The 17,800-nt window shown below is 37.9% G+C and overlaps 2 non-coding genes across 2 annotated transcripts; one reads left to right on the forward strand and one right to left on the reverse strand.

The window, feature by feature from the left end:
• Positions 1-240: 240 nt before the first annotated feature.
• Positions 241-312, forward strand: trnap-agg (transfer RNA proline (anticodon AGG)). Its single transcript has one exon. It is a non-coding gene; the product is annotated as a tRNA-Pro (tRNA).
• An 8,718-nt stretch (positions 313-9,030) lies between these two features.
• Positions 9,031-9,102, reverse strand: trnap-cgg (transfer RNA proline (anticodon CGG)). Its single transcript has one exon. It is a non-coding gene; the product is annotated as a tRNA-Pro (tRNA).
• Positions 9,103-17,800: the final 8,698 nt, after the last annotated feature.

Here is a 17,800-nt window from a genome sequence, read left to right on the forward strand (position 1 = left end):
ACAATGAAGCCTCATGAAGCATTTTCTTTATTATCTGAGCCCACTAGGTAGCGCCCTTGGTTCATTGAAAAAGGCTCTAGCAATGGTAATCAATTGTGTTTTCAGCCCTTTGTTGATCAGAGAGCTCCATCTAAAATAAAGAAAATGGTTCATGAGGCTTCATTGGCACATAACTACAGTTATCATTGCTAGAACCTTTTTTTTGAGACAAGAGCGCCATCTAGTGGCAACAAAAACATCGGCTCGTTGGTCTAGGGGTATGATTCTCGCTTAGGGTGCGAGAGGTCCCGGGTTCAAATCCCGGACGAGCCCGAAGCTTGTCCTGTGCTCTCTGTGTAAGAGAACAAACAGGGTACAGCTATTGGTTCTGGAAGTTGGCCAATAATGTACCACCAACATCACGTGTTGTGGCAAAAATTGAGCCAGGTTTGAGATTTTGGGGCGACTGTGGCTCAGTTGGTAGAGCGGGTTGCCCACCAATCGGAGAGTTGGTGGTTCGATCCCTGACCATCGCAGCCTACATGTCAAAGTATCCTTGAGCAAGATACTAAACCCCAAATTGCTCCCGATGCTGCGTTCATCGGTGTGTGAATGAATTCCCAATGGTGGCAGGTAGCACTGTTTAGGGTAGCCTCTGCCACCAATATGAATGTGTGTGAATGGGTGAATGAGCGCAGTCTGTAGTTTAAAGCGCTTTGAGTGGTCGATTTGAGGTCCATTTACCATTTACAAAAAAACAAAGAAAATGCTTTATGAGGCTTCGTTGTCACTTCACCACTAAAAACAGCAGAACTCAGTGAACCTTAAGCAACATAGGGGCACAGTTGTCTCGTTTTTGTCCGTGTTGGACCTTGAAACCACCAGTAGATCCAGAGTCTGAGCAAGTTTTTAAAAGGACATTTCATGTTATTCTCAGCAAAATGCAAAATACATCTATACAAACTCTTTATCTTCATAAATTCTCTTAACACCCTTAGATTTTCAGATACTTTGGCATCTCCTTCACAACCATTTATTCACAAGGACCACATTATATAATGGTGATATACACAAAGTCTGGATATGAATATCTTCTCGGAGATATGTTTAACAGATGACGAGCAATGATTCAAAGTTTGAGCCCACATTTGTCAAAACTTCAGTCATTATTATATCCCCACACATAAGGGATCAAACCTGCTACTGTCTAATTATGGGACTGTCTCCCTAACCACCAGGCTAATCTGATGCCTGATGCATTAAACATGGCCAGCAGGTCTAGAAATTAATATAGCAGAGCCACGGAAAGAAAGTTTGAGCACTCATTTTTGGAAACATTTTTGACTCTCTTCATGTGTCTGTATGTGTGGCTGTGTGTGAGCATGTCTGGGCCACTAAAGGTTATATTTACCATTTGTCTGGATTTCGGGAGAGGCAGAGGGCAACTGGGGACAACAATGTGGACCTCCAGAATTCTGATGATGATTGTGGACGATCACACACACACACACACACACACATACATGGACATACACACAACTAAAAGGTGTTTATTGGGGATTTAACCAAATGTCAGGGCTGCTGCCGTCATGCTGTGAATACAGAGTGTAAGTGGCTTGGAAAGAATGGGAATGATTGGGAATAAACAGGAGATGCAGGTCGATCAATAGGAATGAATGTGTGTTGGATGGGAATCAATGGGAATTAAGGTGATGCATTCGGACAGGTTCCCATTATAATGTCACTAACAGTTGACTGTCTACAAAAGAACCAACGAGGGGCGATGAGTCATCAGTTAAAGCTGTATTAAGTCATCGATGACTGTTAAAGATGTCTAATAGCAAGCAGTGGGAACTGCAACAATACTGTGTCAGCAACCTTTTACAGATAGAAAGGGCCAAACTACAGACAGGAAAGGTTGGCAACTAGCTGGTGAACAAAGTCGAACATGTACAAGCTGAACACCCACATTTATTCAAGAGTTGGTTGGGACAAAAAAAATGGACTTGAAACGTGCTTCTTTTAAATAGTTAGTTCAGCTTTAGAGAGACTTGAAAACAATCATATTATAATATTATCAGAATGCTGTTATCATAAAATATGTAAGCTAGTGCAACTTTAAAGTTCCTCTAAGGAACTAAAAGGAGTTTGGCGTTTTGTAGTGATGTGCCAATGAAGCCTCATAAACCATTTTATTAATTTCCTGACCAGTGTCGCTGGTTCAATCCCTGTATGGGCCCACTGCATTTAGGCTGTGGCCTATAGCCTGGAGGAGGGTTGCAACTTTGAATCCAAGGACTGTCAAAACTTAAGCAAGGCACCTACAGGTAGTGATGTTTTCAGCTCTTTGTTGAACAGAGAGCTCCATCTAGTGAAGTCAGAAAATAAAGAAAATGGTTCATGAGGCTTCATTGGCACATCACTAGTGCTTTGGCCGTTGCCATCTTGATTTTTGGGAGCTAGAGGTGACCGTATTTGGATGAAAGAGTGAAGATGTGGAGGAGCGAGGGGTGGATCTGAGTGAGAATCCAAGGACACTTTGCAAACAAAGCATTATTAACATCATAAAAGCTAGGTTACCAGCTAAGAATATTGCTAGCTAGCTAGCTTGGTTGGCAAGCTGCAGGCTTAATTCATATTGACTGTGATGTTAATTGAGATCATCGGTAATAATAGACAGCTGACTCCTTAGAGTAGCTTTTAATCCAGCCGAACAGCGAACGAGACATTTTCAGGCAGCCAGAATGTTATAATTAAAGAACAGAAAACTGCCAAAACAAGTCCATGACTATTAAAATGTACAGTACAGAGTACTTTGCCTACCTCTATCTGTTTTTCTGTTCTGATTGTCAATCACAAGATGGCCACGAGCAAAATTGTGCCCACCTTTTTCATCAAATTTACCCTAAATGGGACCAAAAGTTTCAAAATAAACTTCATGGTGTGTTGAAGAAGACTTGAAAGTAGTGATTGAGACCTTAAAGCCAACAGGAAAATGATTACCGAGGTAATAAATCAAGTAGGAAGTAGGGTAATTTTCTCATATACCTCTATGCAATCTGCCTTTCTTTTACTTTTGTGTATTTGCCCACTGCCGGACATTAAAATTATGCAGGTTCAAGGCACTTGCACATTGGCTTCACTTTTCAGACACCCTGAGGCTACGTCCACTTCTTTTATTCAACATTAATATTATTTTTATAGCTGCAGAAAAAGGAAAAGGCTGTCATAATTGGAAATGTAATTGGATTTTGTTATGATTTATACAATGACTGAATGAGAACCCATAGTCAACCACTTCCAGCAGTCAAAGGGCCTTTTCGGAAATTGAGGGATGTGGTAGCTTCAATCTGCTCAAAAGTATGAGGGTCAGTGACAAATTGATGTAATGAAGCAAACATTTAACACTGGGTCTAAAGAACAGAATATGATCGTTTGCAATGGTCTATTTCACCTCTGCACTCACTCCATGACTCAGGTAACTCAGTCTGAATCCCACAATAATCCTGCTCACTAGACTGGAGTAGCCAGCTGACTTCAGTGACACAGCTATAATTGGTACATTTAGTATGATTAATCACTACCTAATCAGATTTGCATATATTAATGGCTTTGGGTCAACCAGTTGTGAGTGCGTGTGCTGTCCAAAATAGAAGAACCACGCTGTGTGTTAATGATCATCCGTCTACTCTGGTCAGCGGACAGAATCCCTCTCTCGAGTCCTGCCATGATAGATGTGTCAGCCAAAATGTCAGCCCCGGCAGAAGACACTTTCACAAAACTGAAATTGACCATGAGCATGAAATCAATGAAGTGTTTTCAGTGTTCACTGCGACAATCGTCCACACCTAACAAGTAATTAGACTCATGTCCAGTTCCAAAGAAACACTCAGAGCCTCATGTTTTCTGTCTCTGAAAGGGAGAAAACTGAGGTAGTAATCTTGGTGTTATCATGGATTCTGATCTAAATGTTTAATAGCCTCACCAAAATTGTGCAGACCATTATATCTAAAAACACTCTAGTATGAGTCAGAGGATTCCAGCTAAACTTCCCCTTGCTTTATGTGTCCCTCAGGTTGTACTTTTGTAACAGTCTTTTTCTGGTCTCCCCCAAAAGGCTCTCAGCTTATTCAGAATGCATGCTGCTGCCAGCAGAACACTGAAGAAAGCTAAAGCATCACATTAACTTCCAGCTCTCTGTACTTTCTTCTTATGAGTCATGACATGGAGTTTAAAATACTGTAACCAACTTTTATTGCTGTTTTTTTTTGCCAACATAGTCCAAATTATTGAATTTCTACTTTAACTCGTTAGTTGATACCTGTTAACTGTTTATTAAAATGACAACGTCACTCATTTATCACGTTTTCATTCATTAAGTCCTTCATGTAACTATGTCACATATTTATTTTTAAAAAAAAGTCATGCTATAGCATGTCAAAAATTTTCATAAAAAAAGTAATAGAAATTTTAAATGCCCAGTACACTCAAAATGGTCTAATTAAAGTCTTTGGATACACGCAGTAGGGTGGCTTTTCCAGAAATAACAAAAAGACACCATATTTTAGTATGTCCAAATTTGAAGAAAAAAGTCATACTACAGCATTTAAAAATTTTTCGTGAAAAAAATCATAAACGTTTTAAACGCCAGGATACTTTCAAAATGTGCTTATTATAGTTTGCTGTTACATGTAGTAGGGTAACTTTTGCAGAAATAACAAAAAAACACCATATTTTGAAATTTTAAATTTGAAGAAAAAGTCATACTATAGCATTTCGAATTTTTTCGTGAAAAAGTCATAAACATTTTATACGCCTGGATACTTTCAAAATGTGCTTATTGATGTCTTTTGATACATGTAGTAGGGTGGCTTTTTCAGAAATAACAAAAAACACCATACTTTGAGATTTCCAAAATTTGAAATTTGAAAAAAACAAGTCCTAGCTGTTGTGATGAGTCTTCTCCAGCGTTGCTAGGGGAGACAATAATGTGATGGCAGGTGTGTTGCTCCGGAGCAAAGGAAATGTAGCGTCTAGTGTGTGGTTAGATATTAAAATTCAAACATCTGCTGTCTCCTCCATATGCTCTGCTGTTTCAAAGCTTTTTAATAATGATGTCAGTCCTCTCAGAGTTATGCTTTCTTATTAAGACGCCATTATCAATTAATATATTCCAGTATCTCTATATTGATCCATCCTGTCAAACTGTGATAAAATAATCCTTATATTATATATCGCGTCACACTCACACATACACGTATGCATGGTGTTAGGCTCTGAAATGCATCCTAATGCAGATCATATCTTGACAGAATTCAATTTCCCATCTGAAATTAAAACCCTTTGCAGGCCTTAATTGCTCTGAAATTGATAGCAGGAAGTGAAGTGGGAGCTGGTGTGGCGTGTACTTTCACCTCACTGATGTGGATGTCTTATTTAGCTGTAATATGAACTTTATGGATGTTTAAAAAAAAACAGAGCCATACAAGACAGAAAGAGAGAGAGAGAGAGAGAGATACGTGGAAGAGCTAAAGCCTTATTAGCTTTTCCTTGAGATTACAGGCAGAAAAGCAGAGCGTTTGGCTCAGGCTGTAGTCAAATTAAAAACCTGCCACGGAGGAGAGGAGAAGGAGAAGATGTAGAGAAAAAAACAGGGCAAAGCAAGAGAGAGCTACAGGGAGCTAGTCAGACATGAAATACAACTAACAATGTTCACTTTCTGTGTGGTAGATGTCAGACACGTTGAATTCTCCTCTGTAGTCCAACCACTGGTAATGTCCATGATTGTAGTTTGTAGCGTTTGCTGACTTGTGTTTGCCATATACACTACAGCATGGGTCTCAAACTCACGGCCCGCGGGCCAATTGTGGCCCTCGTGACGATATTTTGTGGCCCCCACCTTGATATGAAAGTTTAATGTGAGTTTTATATGAATGCCACTTTACCGTGTTGTGTGTGGAAGGTCACTTTTATCACTTTTTTTGGTAATTGTGTCTTTTTTTAGTAATTTTGTGTATTTTTTAGGTCATTTTGTGTATTTTTTGGGTAATTTTTTGTCTTTTTTGGTGTAGGGCTCACAGCTACTCCAGAAGATTCATTTGGATTAAAGACTGAATGCAGTGATTATTATTGTCAACAAATTCTCTCCATGCTTCAAGATGGAGGTCGTTCTTTGTCCCCCTCCAAACAAAGACAAACGACCCCCTCCCCCACAGGTATCTGGAGATACCTAAAGGCATCTCATTGGCTGATACCAACAGGAAATACAACTTCCAGGTTGAGACACAAAAGTGTCCTGCAGCCACCCCTTCTGGCTCTTCTCTTCTCAACTCCCTGAGGAACAGCATGCCTGCTGTCCTGGTCTGATCTTCCAGGAGGAAGATCAGACATCTTCCCTCTGTCTCCAGCTCTAAGGGAAGGCCGGTGAAAACCCAAACCAAGTGGGCCCACCACCACGCCTCTAAGTTTCCTGCCTGTGATCTATACTGGACATAATCACAGAGACCCTCACCAAGCTTCTGGAGCCAACAGCAACCAGCGCTACAACCACCAAAACCCAACCAGGAACCAGATTCTTCTCCAAAAGGATTTCTGCTTTCCCTTTCAACTCTGGACTCTGTGGTACAGTACTGGGCAGTTAGTAAGCAAGAACAAGTTTGTTAAGCTTTAATCAATGGTGTGATCTGTTGTGTGTTTAAGTATATTTGTTGGGATATTTTGTGTAGTTAGATCACTTGAAGTTGTATGATTAATGTTGCTCTACATATCTCAAGTTGTACATGTAAACTAACTATAACTCATTTGATTTGCTCACACACTAATCCACATGAAATATACTTTTAATCTGGCTTCCAACAACACATAGACCTTCAAGACCGCATGGTCTATTGTTCTTCAAGAACAAAAGGGCTTCCGCCATTTTGATTTATTTAAATGACCGCCTTTCGGTAGCCATTTTGTTACACATTTTTTCCTCACTCACATTTCCACTGTAAATAGTCTTTTAGATTAGTTATTGTGTGTTCTGTTTGCTTTGTTTTATTTAGAATAAATATGTTTTTGGATTAATATGCTTCTCCCTTTAATGTTGCACATGAATGAATGATTTGCTAAACCTCTGCTATGAGAAGAACTCAAAATTCCTTCAACCGTTACTAAATATTAATAAGGTAATTCGATTATAATTATATTCATAATTAATAATCAATGTTCCAAATTGATAATTTGTTAACTTTATGAGACTGATTAACTATGATTTGCTATCTTTTCCTATTCCTAAGTGAATAGGTGGTGCCCCTGAGTAACTTTAATTCATTTAAAGTATTAAATATAAATTTAGTCAATTTCTGATAGCAAAATTGATCTAAATTAGCTTTACCTCTAAATATTTTGGTACCCCTGCTGGAGGCAATGTGTATCTGAAGCAGATACCCCTACATTGGTAATCTTGTGTCTTTTTGTAATTTTATATATTTTTTGGTCATTTTGTGTCTGTTTTAATAATTTTCTGACTTTTTTTAAATAATTTTCTGTCTTTTTAAAAATAATTTTCTGTCTTTTTAGTAATTCTGTGTCTTCTTTTGGTAATTTTGTGTCTTTTAAAAATAATTTTGTGTCTTTTTTTTGTAATTTTGTGTATTTTTTGGTAATTTTGTGTCTTTTTTGTAATTTTGTGGCTTTTTAAAATAATTTGGTGTCTTCTTTGGCAATTCTGTGTCTTTCTTGTTCATTTTGTGTCTTTTTAAAGTAATTTAGTTTTTTTCTGTCATTTTGTGTCTTTTTTTCTCTCATTTTGTGTCTTTTTTTGTGCCATTTTGTGTCTTCTTTTGGTCATTTTGATACTGCCTCTATCGTCCTCCAAGTAATTTGAATTGGAGACCCCTGCTCTATAGGGTTAATGACAGCGTGTCCACCCCAGACATCCCAAGGACACTTCCACTCAAGCCATTTAATCAAGTGTAGTAATTAGTCTCCTGTTCAGTCTTAAAATCTTCATTTACTTAATTAAAACAAGGGAAGAATAAATCTGGCCGTGGGGTGAGAGAACTTTACTTGTTTCCAATACAAATCAACTCGTTTAAACAATTTGCTTGACTACGGTGGTGTTTGATTTCCTGCTGATGTGATCAGCAAAGGTCTGCCTTGTTATGAGATGGAGATGCTCTACAAAGTGGAATAATTATACAGAGTTGCTGCAGTGTTTATCTCGTTCACAAGGTGCATTTACTTATGTTGTGAAAAAAGACAGAAATCAATTGCAGGCAGAGCAGAATGTGTTTGCACTGTGGAGAATGGTTGTGGTGCTTTGAATCCAGTTGAACCAGAGGTGAGGAGTAACTACAAAAAAAAACAAGTTAATGAGGCTTGGTGCATTTTTTATTTATTTATACACCAATCCAGGAACTAATATTAACAGTTACCAATATTACCAACATGTCATCTCAAACAGTTCGTATGATCTCACGAAATATGACCGTTGTATCACACAATCACTTTCTAACCACATGGTTAACGCCGTTGTTAGGTTTAGGTAGTGAAGTGACAACGAAGCCTCATGAACCATTTTCTTGATTTTCTGATAGCACATTAGATTGCTAGAGATTTTTCATGAAAAGCAAAGCATCTAGTGGGATCAAAAAATAAAGCAAATGGTTCATGAGGCTTCATTGTCACTTCACTAGGTTTCTGTAACTACTTGGTTAAGGTTAGGAAAAAGATCAGGGTTTGCGTTAAAATAACTACTCTTGTAGTGGGATTTGAACCCAGGACCTCTCGCACTCTAAGCGAGAATCATACCCTAGACCAACAAGTCAAGCTAGTTTTGTTTTATCTTGTCTGATTTGCACGCGATACAGTCCATCGTAGATCAAGACCTGCCAAATAATTTCCATTGTTCTGTGTGTGACTTATGCAATCTTGGCTCGGAACAAACATACCACGTTGATATGCAACGATCTTTTGCCACTATACAAGTTTCCAGCAGTAAATCATTTGCCAAACTATAGTTCCTCCCTTTTTGTTCTCTTAAATAGACAACATGGGACAAGCTTTGGGCTCGTCCGGGATTTGAACCCGGGACCTCTCGCACCCGAAGCGAGAATCATACCCCTAGACCAACGAGCCGAGCTGCATGTAACTTATCAAATGCCCGTGTGATGCAGTCCATCGTAGATCAAGACCTACAAAACAGTTTCCATACTTTGGCGTATGACGTATGCAATCTTGGCTCGGAACAAAAATACTGTGTTGACATGCAAAGATCTTGAACCTGGCTCGTTTTTTGCCACTACACATGACATTGGCAGTACGTTATTCACCACCACGCACTGTGTGTTTGTGTCTTAGATCAGCTCACATTGTAATTTCAGCTCAAGAAAGTTAGTGATAACTTTTGGTCACTTTAAATGTCTTGTTCACAGAGACTCAACCTGTTAACAAATTAGCATATTCAGCAAAGGGTATTCACTAAAACAACAGTCAACAGATTAATTGAGACTGAAAATCATTATTTGGGGCATTAATTGGATCTTTCAAACACTAAGCAGCCAGAAGATTTTAGAATTGGTGTACACCACACATGTAGAGAGTGTGCTCACCTTCCATCTTCCTGTCTGGTTCGGTTACTTAAGTTGTAAATGTAAAACCAAACTAAACAAAATTGGGTCGAGGGCAAGCAAAATAGTGGGATGACCCCAAAAGTCACTAACAGAAATGTACACAGAGAGGACAATGAGGAAGGCCAGGAAAATGACAGCAGATCTCTCCCACCCCCTAACCAACCAATTGGAGCTCCTGAAGTCCGGGAGACGTTACAGGGTCCCACTAGCTAAGTTACTGCACTGTAAACATATTTAAAATTGCAGTTTCATCATATCTGGTGAAGTGCACGGTCCTATATGTGGCCCTGTGGTAGTGTCCATGAAAAATTGTGGCCCCCTCCAGCATTTAAGTTGCCCATCCCTGGTCTAGGTCCTCATCAATCGTACTATAGATCTAATAACTAGCTAGAGTGACTGAAAACACCTGTATGTGTATATATGTGTGTATGTGTGACCTTAAAGACATCTGATCGTAGCTTCGACTTGCTTCATCTCTTTAATGAGGCTTTAGTTAGCTTCCCAAGCTGTTTTCCATGTGAGACTGTACGACACATTACCCTGCTGTTGTTTTGTACTTGTTTGCATTGATGTCAAAATCTCATTCTTCATCTATTACTAAGACGCCCATAAACAAGAGGCTCATTGAGACCCATCTGCTCCGTAGCAGAGGTGCCTATAGCAGCCAACAATAAGAAACTTTTGTGCTGGCCAAATCCCTGGTGGGGTGCATGTGCAGTTTCAGGTTTCATTGCTGCAAAACAAGCATGCATATTCAGCAAAACATACCTGCACAGATCGGATAACCTTTGCTTTTCTGTTTTCGAAGCTGCAGAAATCGTCTTTCACAAAGCGCCTTAAGCTGTGGATTTGTTCAAATTCCATTACTTGTAATGGATTACTCACGTATGCCCTGAGGGTTTCCCCCCTTTAAGACGTCTGTTTAATAGGTGTTTAATAAGGGTGAGGGGTTCAGTGTCATCTGAATGTGCGTCACCTCCAGGCTTTGCTGTGAGGGGATTCAAGAAGCAGCGGAAAGTAACGTCACTCCGGCGAGGAAACCTTGTATCTCCACAAAAATCCAGGTTTTTCCACGCGAGGGGAAATGTCTCGTTTATGCCTTTCTTCTGCGTAATTTAATACACTGTACTTCTTGAATCTGTTATCAATATTTGCTCGCTCACAGGGTCATGAAGCATTATCTCCTCCTGAGAAGCAGTAATAAGGTAGATATTATATTAAAGATGGGAGTATACAGTCATCATATAAAATAGTGCCTCAGGCTTTCCAATATGTAATGCTTAACTTTTCACAGCACTGATGCAGAAATGAATGCTGCTGATTCAGAGAGATGATATTTGTGTGTGAGAGCTATTTGGCATATTGTGTATATGTGTGTGTGTGTGTGTGTGTGTTCTTGTACTTCCTACGTAGTGAGGACCAGAACACGTTTTTAACCAACAGAGTGAGGACATTTTTGCAAAGTGAGGACATTTCAGCCGGTCCTCACTTCTTTAAATACGTTCTGTAAATACAAAATGCACACATAAAAACACAAAAAATACAAAAAACACACGTAAAAAAACACAGCAAATTACAAGAAAACACATATAAAAACACATAAAACACACAAAAAATACAAAAACCTCACAAAAATGACAAAAAACACATAAAAACACAAAAATTACAAAAAAACCCACACAAAAACCCACATAAATCACACAATAAACATTAAACACAAAAGATTGCATTAAGAATGTTGAATGCACACTGCAAAATTAGAAAAATCTCTGCAAAAAAAAAGTAAAATCATGTTTCTACACTTGGTCGAGGTGTTTTTTACTTTTGTTGATGCATCAAATTGGGTTAAAGGGTTAAATGGTAAATGGACCGGCACTTATATAGCGCTTTGCGACCACTCAAAGCGCTTTACACTACAGACCGTGCTCATTCACCCTTTCACCAACACATTCATACTGGTGGCAGAGGCTACCCTAAACAGTGACACCTGCCACCATCGGGAAGTCATTCACACACCGATGAACGCATTATCGGGAGCAATTTGGGGTTCAGTATCTTGCTCAAGGATACTTCGACATGTAGGACGTGACGGTCAGGGATCGAACCGCCAACCCTTCGGTTGGGGACCAACCAACTCTACCAGCTGAGCCACAGCCGCAAAGGTTACATGATAATGATAATTAACTGGAACTGTATTGTGTGGTTACAAAACTAACTAAAATTATAGTGAAATGTCCTTCATTTTTGTCTTTGTCAACTTTTTTCATACATAATGAAGATGGATAAGACAAAGGAAATAAAGGCAAAATTTACTGTGACCTCTTTTAATCTCCCACCCAACAAATACCCCATTACAAAAACACTAAAACTAACACTAAAACTAATAAAAACTAAACTAAAACTAAGCATTTCAAAAAAATAAACTCAAACTAGCAAACTCACTCATTAAACTCATTAAAACTAACTGAATTTGAAAACAAAAATACACAGCAAAATTAAAACTAAAACTAATAAAAAATCCCAAACTATTATAACCTTGTAAGGGAATTCACTGTTCCAATGAGGGTCCTCACAAAGATAGAAGTACAAGAATGTGTGTGTGTGTGTGTGTGTGTGTGTGTGTGTGTGTGTGTGTGTATTGATATGCTGTGTGTGTTGGCCAATGGAGTTTTAGCTGCTTTACAATGCTGATCCCCACCTGAGTAATGAATTTCTTAATGTATGTTTAAGCCACAGGTTTCCAACAAATTATCCACAGCAGGCACAAATACACACAATGCCTTAACAAGTCAGCAGCTGAATGACTATAAATCAGCTATTTCCTATGCTGAGCATTACAGAAGCTGCTTATCTCGAAAATACCTCGCAAACAAAAAAATAACAGGACAAAAAAAGCACTTAAAGCAATGTTGGTGCTAATAAACCACCAGTTCCTTCATTGAATGCCAGTGATTTATAGGTTAATCACTGTGTTAGCATTGAATGTGAATATTAAAATGACAGGGTGTGCCTAAGTCTCAATTCATCAAGACTTGGACATGTCAGTGAGGGTGTGAGCCAAGAACACACTTCACACCATCAGTGGGGACAAATTAAATAAACAGAAAAATTGCCTTAATGTTTGCTGTCAAGCAGAAGAGCAGCTTTAGTTGATTAAATCAAACTGTCAGCAGCTGCATCAGGCCTGATGCTTCACTCAAAACCATCTTCATTCTTCCAGCAGAAAATCTATTAATTTTTTTTAGAGATTGCTGATGAAAATCTAAATGTGTGTCCTAGCTGCTGTTGTGTGAAATGTGTAAACAAACAAACATAACTGTTCATGAGGAGTTACACCATAAATCAGTTTTTCTCCATTTCTGTGTTCAGAATTTTTAAAGTGTGTCTAAAATCATATCTCGGTGACACACTGGAGCTTCCTTGTCCAAGCTCCGCCCCCAACACCATATAAGTATCTTTACCAACTAGTGATGTGCCAATGAAGCCTCATGAACCATTTTCTTCATTTTCTGAGATGACTAGATGGCACCCTTGGTTTATTGAAAAAGGCTAAATAAATGGTAATTAAGTGTGTTTTCAGCCCTTTGTTGATCAGAGAGCTCCATCTAGTGGAGTCAGAAAATAAAGAAAATGGTTCATGAGGCTTCATTGGCACATCACTAGTTAGTCAACGTAATACCAGTTGATCAGTGCTACCTTGTTTGACAACTTGGCCTGAGTCAGGAAGTCAGTCTTAACCCATTTAAGCTGGGAAAGCATCACCGCGTTTCTACTATTATAACCGAGGTTTTAATGGTTTTGTTGCGTTATTCTACCATTAAAGCCGGGAAAGCGGATACGTAGATTTGTAGTAAATTATAGTTTTTTTCACCTGTTTTCGGTCTTTTGGCCAATGAAATGCATCAGAATACATGTGGCAGTGTCGCAATGCAACATGGGACTTTTCCAGAATTTTGAAATCATCACCAAAAAAAGAGACAAAATGACCAAAAAAAGACACAAAAAGACTAAAAATGTCACAAAATGACACAAAATGAGAATACATGTGGGAGTGTCGCAATGCATCATGGGACTTTTCCAGAACTGAAATCATGGCGGAAGACGACTATAGTGGAGGGAGCTCAGATATAACAGCTATAAGCTCTCAAGTACTTTTTGAATTTCATTTCTATCTGCTACAGAGGCTAAAAAATATAATATTTAGTAGGAAGTGTTGACACTTCTGTTGAATTTCCAGAAAAACTTTTTTTCCAGGCATTTTAGGCCTAAATGGGTTAATGGGAGAGTGACCAGATTTGTTGACAGGAGCAAGTCTGGTTTCCAGCCCTTTTTGGCTTCTAAGACTTCTAAGATTTTTATTTACTTTTTCATTTCATTGTTCTAATTACCATGTGTCATTTAGAAAACAACCTTTGAAATACAGGTTTTTGTTATGAATGGCTCTGTTTTTTTGGTTGAAATATAACAAAAAAAAATCACAAAAACAAATCAGTTTTCCTCACTGATGAAGTGGACGGAGATACAACTTCAGATGGAGACATGAGTTTGTTTTCATCCGGACAGCTGAATATAAATTCACTCAGGGTACGAGCTGGAGATGAGACTCATTTACTATTTCTCAGAGGAACTGGTCATGTCTCCAGAAATGATGTGGAACAACAGTACGCTTTATCAATTTACAACTGATACATGCAGATTAAATAGAAAGAGAAACATCATCAGAAAGTCAATATCTACAGTCTGACTTCAGCTGTAACAGGTTATTTATAGTATATGAGTAAGGAGATTTCTTTTTTCTTAACCCAGTGGCAGTCTATAATGAGCCTGAGAGGTTCAGAGGCTGTTCAGTGACAGACACCATGGATCTGTGAGTTATAAATCAGCTCAGAATGAAAGGCTTGCTACTGAGGACAGGAGCTTTCAGCTGATTTTCTACATTACTGAGGCAATTTTTGCATTTGACACTCAGGTTTCCCAAATCAGCAAATGAAATGGAAAGTTAAAAGCTATCTGCTCTGTAGTTGAGAACTCCATCAAGCTATTTCTAACACTTCCATGACTAAAAGGGTAGATCTGCGATTGAATTGAACTCCAATCCAAAACCTCTATTTGGACCTGATGAACCTGAAGAGAGAGAAAGTTCTGGCAAAGTGTAAAAAAATGAGCCTTAGCAAAAAGCATGATGGAGGTTATCACAGTAAGCTGTGGACGCTAGCACGAGTTTGGATCCAAAAGTCACAATACATAAATTAGTTTGGATCCAAAAGTCACAATACATAAATTGTTTTGTTAATTTTAATAAAATTCACCCTGAGAGGTAAGATAGATACCTTTTACACAATATGGCAGCCATTTATGGATCATCATACTAAATATAACCCAGTGAAAAATTAACAAATGTACATTTTGGAAAACCTGACATCCTCCGAGTTGTATTATTAATATTTAAATCTATTTTATTTGTAAACCTTATTTTTGTTTTGATATTTAATTTGACTCCACCTAGGTTTTTGTTTTGTTTGTTTGTTTTTTGTTTTGTTTTTGTTTTGTTTGTTTGTTTTTTGTTTTGTTTTTGTTTTTTGGGGTTTCTTTTTATTGCTTTTATTTTTCTACTATCATTCTGCTCTTTCGTGTTGATTTTAAGCATAAATGAACATGTACATTCTTTATTTTTGTATGTGAACGAAAGAAAAAAACCCAATAAAGAAAAGTTTGAAAAAGTAGCATTTTTAAGTGAAAACATACATACTTCAACCAAAATTATAATATTTGGATTTCAGAATCAGGAATACTTTTACTTAGTGATGTGCCAATGAAGCCTCATGAACCGTTTTCTTTATTTTTTGATCCCACTAGATGGTGCCCTTGGATTAAAAAAAAGGCTCCAGCAATTGTTTTGAGTGTGTTTTCAGCCCTTTGTTGAACAGAGAGCGCCATCTAGTGGAGTCAGAAAATAAAGGCAAAGGTTCATGAGGCTTCATTGGCACATCACTACTTTTACTGTTTTTGTTGCAGTTGCTGCTTTATTAGAAATATTAAAAAGTATGTATATCATTAAAGATAAAAAATTGTTATACGAAATATACAACAACAATATAAATACAATTGCAATAAGTCTTAAGTAAATATAGCTAAGTACAAATGGAAATAAAACAGAAATATGGAAATATAGAAATACATTTGAAGTTCCTATTTGATTACCTACCGAACACAACTGGGAAGCTACAGATTGACATAAATATTTATGAATAAATAAAAAGTGCACCCACTGTTTAAATGCAAATAAGTTAAACTCTAGTGGATTATCTAAAGTTTTAAAAGTAACAAAGCTTTTAAGCTTAACTGACTTATGTTAAATTCTGGAGGACTGTAACTTCTCTTAGTCTTCTCAAAACTTTTCAGCCCCATGTCTGCCAGAATTAAAGAAAACTGTGTAACTAATTGATTTAATTCAAAGAGCAGTCATAATTAATTAACCAGATGTACCAGGAGAGAAGTGCTCCCAAACTCTGATATTTAGCTTTTGTCTAACTACCACCATAAGTTCTCTTTGCTGTGTGGATTGTTTCAGGACACCTTGATTTGCATAGCCCAGAGTCAATTTTTAATTCAGGAAGCTCAAAATGAACCATGTATGCTAATTACAATTACAGGTATATATTTGAGGACTCCCTTTGAAGTTTAGCGACCACACAGGCACACTCTCAAGGAAGCACTGAATTCAAGAAACTTTATTAAGAGAAGTAGAACTTTAACCCCTTGGCGACTTTTTGGCTGTTTTCTTCTTTGGGAGGCTGTAACTATCAGATCTAAGGCGTCTACTGCCACTAACGATGTCATGACATCTTGTTGGAAAGGGGTGAAATAATAAGTTAGGCTATTTTTATGAAAGAAAAAAGGGACATGGCAATTTTAAAAGCGGCCCTCTGCCCTCTAATCAATTAATCATTAAAACATAGAAACACCCATGCTATTATAAACAAAGCAGAAACTGAGGAAGCTCCATCTAAATGTCTTTTTTAATAATTTTTTGTCTTTTTTGTGTCTTTTTTTTAAATAACTGTGTCTTTTTTAAGTAATTTAGTTTTTTTCAGTCATTTTGTGTCTTTTTTGGTCATTTTGTGTCTTTTTTTTAAAGTAATTTAGTATTTTTATAGACATTTTGTGTCTTTTTTGCTAATTTTGTGTCTTTTTTAGTCATTTTGTGTCTTTTTTTGGTCATTTTGATACTGCCTCCAGCGGCCCCCAGGTAATTTGAGTTTGAGACCCCTGCTCAAGAGCATTCAGAGGATGCATCACCTTATTACAGTCATGTAATATGATAAAAACCTCAAAAAAAAGTTACAAAATGGAGGTTGTTTTTGTAAAATTGTATAGATACAAACTGAATATTTAATATCTGGTATTTTGTGGGCTACAGTGCCCAATAAACCTTAGTAAAACATCATCAATGCTTAAGGAACAGTGCCCATTGTGATTTCCCCAAATATTACAAAAAAATTAATCACAACACCGATAGTAGGATATTAAAGGACCTACTAGAAACATGGATTTCAAAAGGAAAATCTCTAGAATCTAAAAATAGAATCCATGGTTGCAGGTCCTGCTGCATTGGGAGTGTATTGATGTTGTTGCTCAGCAGGTAACCAGCCCCAGTCGTGTGGTTCACCCTTTTGTTTTGCTGTGTTTCATTGATGTCTGGGAGGTGACACATGGTAGAAGCAGGGCACTCTGTGGTGGTGAGGGCAAGAGGGCAGGAGTTTGAACCTCCTTTGAACTCTGACTCCACTCTGTGATGTGCACATGCTCTGTGGTCAGGCTCAGAGATATGCACAGCGATCACACTGCTACATGTGTGAAGAGAGCCTTTGATGGCTCAGTGTGTGACTGAGGACCCCCAAAGGTCCCTGGTTCAGACCTGCAGGGCCCGGCCTCCCCAAACTGCCTGGTGATGCTTTATTCTTTAACCCATTTAAGGCGGGCCAATGAAATGCATCTTGGCCAATGAAATGCATCAGAATACATGTGGGAGTGTCGCAATGCAACATGGGACTTTTCCAGAACTTTGAAATCTGTATTTAGTATAGAATGATAGAACTGGATGGAACCCTCTTATATGATATATTTGCAACATTTACAATTCTTTATTGAGCATGATAGTGTTTTGAAAGTTTAAAAAAGATTCAAAATCACATTTTATGTTG

This window comes from Centropristis striata, chromosome 12 (genome assembly GCF_030273125.1).
Source record: "Centropristis striata isolate RG_2023a ecotype Rhode Island chromosome 12, C.striata_1.0, whole genome shotgun sequence".
Classification (NCBI taxonomy): Eukaryota; Metazoa; Chordata; class Actinopteri; order Perciformes; family Serranidae; genus Centropristis; species Centropristis striata.